General features: G+C 31.2%; 1 protein-coding gene across 5 annotated transcripts in view; it reads left to right on the forward strand.

Annotated features, from left to right (window-relative positions):
* Nucleotides 1-497: 497 nt before the first annotated feature.
* The window catches only part of LOC115223842 (nicotinate phosphoribosyltransferase), a 97921-nt gene continuing 96288 nt past the window's right edge, over nt 498-2130 (forward strand). For 4 of the 5 annotated variants that reach the window (XR_005003729.1, XM_036513059.1, XM_036513062.1 and 1 more), the window contains exon 1: nt 498-670. The gene's annotated coding sequence lies outside the window, so the exon portion shown is untranslated. The remainder of the gene's footprint in view (nt 671-2130) is intronic. The other variant, XM_036513061.1, reaches the window with a different exon arrangement.

The following is a 2130-nucleotide window of genomic DNA, read 5'->3' on the forward strand; positions in this document are numbered from 1 at the left end:
AAAACATTCTGTGCCGTATAAATATGTCCCTCGTTTAAGAAACAGATTGGGTTTATTTACATTTGTGAAGAAAAAAAAAGATACACTTCCCCCACCCCTTATCCTAACCCTAAAACATATTGAAATGCAATAGATCGATAATAGGGTCATAATTATGGGTGACAATTTCATATGACACCGCGCTAGAAAAAAACTGCCGTTCAAACCGAAAAGATCCGTGCTGAGGTCCTCTGAAATACATATATATAGTTATACCCACACACATATACACACATAGATATATATATATACAGGGTGTCCCAAAAAAATGTATACACATAGTGGTTCGGCAAAAGAGAACGATAGAATAAGTACTAGGCTTACAAACAATAACAAATTTACAATTATTTAAGGTATGTATACATTTTTTTGGGGACACCCTGTTATATATACATATATAATATATATAGACAAGGTTACGTGTTATGATTATTTTATGCGACGGTTACACATTTTCGCCTGACACCGATTCACCTTGTTGTGAAGGTCGGACCAACTTGCGTGTGGCGGCTGTTTCACATTTATCTGTTCTTCCTTCACAGCGTGTCTGTACGCCCCGATGTATGTTTCAAGGCTGGGCTAAGGACCTACCATATCCCCACGGTCTCTCTCTTCGTAAAAAAAAAATACGGTAAATATTACACTTTATATATCGTAAAACTGAGAATATTATTATTATTGTAATGCACGCTTAAATATATATATATAATATATATATATATTATATATATATATAAATACATGTATATATATAATATATATATATATAGATATCGTTTAACACACATTACAAAACAGCACTGTCACACACACACATGGGTAAACAATATATAGAGACGGATAGTTACATTCATACATTTATACTCATACCTGTACATAGGTATATATATATATATATATATATATATATTATATATTTTGAAGCGGTTGAGCTTTGGCTGTATTTCTAGTGGGTGAATGGCCTATTATGGCCGTTCCTTGATTGTGATATATATATATATATATATATATATATACACACACATAGTTATATCATATATATTTATTTACTATATACATAGGTATATCAGATATATTTATTTATATATATATATATAACATAGGTATATCATATATATAATATACATAGGCATATCATATATATCTACATATCATATATATATACATAGGCATATCATATATATATACATAGGTATATCATATATATATACTTTATACATGGGTATATAAATATATTTAATATAATATACACACACACATAGGTAGGGATATCTATCTATATACACAAACTATACACAGAAGTGTGTATATATATATACACATAGGTAGGGATATCTATCTATATACACAGAAGTGTATATATATATATATATATATTTAGGAGAAGCAACAGAGTGACTGAAGGTCCGAAAGTTCCGTGCGTTTGCTCTTATCTCTGCTATATATACCTACTCGGCCTCCTCATACTTTTGATTTCAGTTTTTCCCCGTGTGCATTACTATACATAAAGACACACACACATCCTCTCTCTCTCTCTCTCTCTCTCTCTCCTCTCTATATATATTATATATATACACTCACATATATACATACACTCACATATACATAGATGTATACCTATATAGATAGATAATGTATACACACTTTATTAGGATATAATGCGAGCGACCAACGCTAAAAATTCTTCAAAAACAATGCAAGAAACGTTTTTTCTTTTCTTCAGCACATTTTATATTTTCTCTCCTTTTATTTTTCACTATTTCTTAAGGAATCCCTTTTAAATGACATCCTTAAAAACAGGCATTAACGCCGCATCATCCTCCATAAACTTTTGTCCTGTTCACGTCGCGGTTTTCACTTTCGTTTTTGACCGTTAGTCCCTCCTATTCTCTCTCCCTTCTCTCTCTCTCCTCTCCACTCTCTCTCTCTCTCTCACACACACACACATATATATTATATATATATATATATATATATATATATGTAGTCCGGGTTGAGTCGGGGTTAACCACAGTAAATAAGGTACTCAATACATGCAGAGTAAATTAATTTATTTTATAGAAGGAGCTTCTACAGGACTAGAACTGTTTC

The sequence above is a fragment of the Octopus sinensis genome, linkage group LG24, assembly GCF_006345805.1.
Source record: "Octopus sinensis linkage group LG24, ASM634580v1, whole genome shotgun sequence".
In the NCBI taxonomy this organism is placed as follows: Eukaryota; Metazoa; Mollusca; class Cephalopoda; order Octopoda; family Octopodidae; genus Octopus; species Octopus sinensis.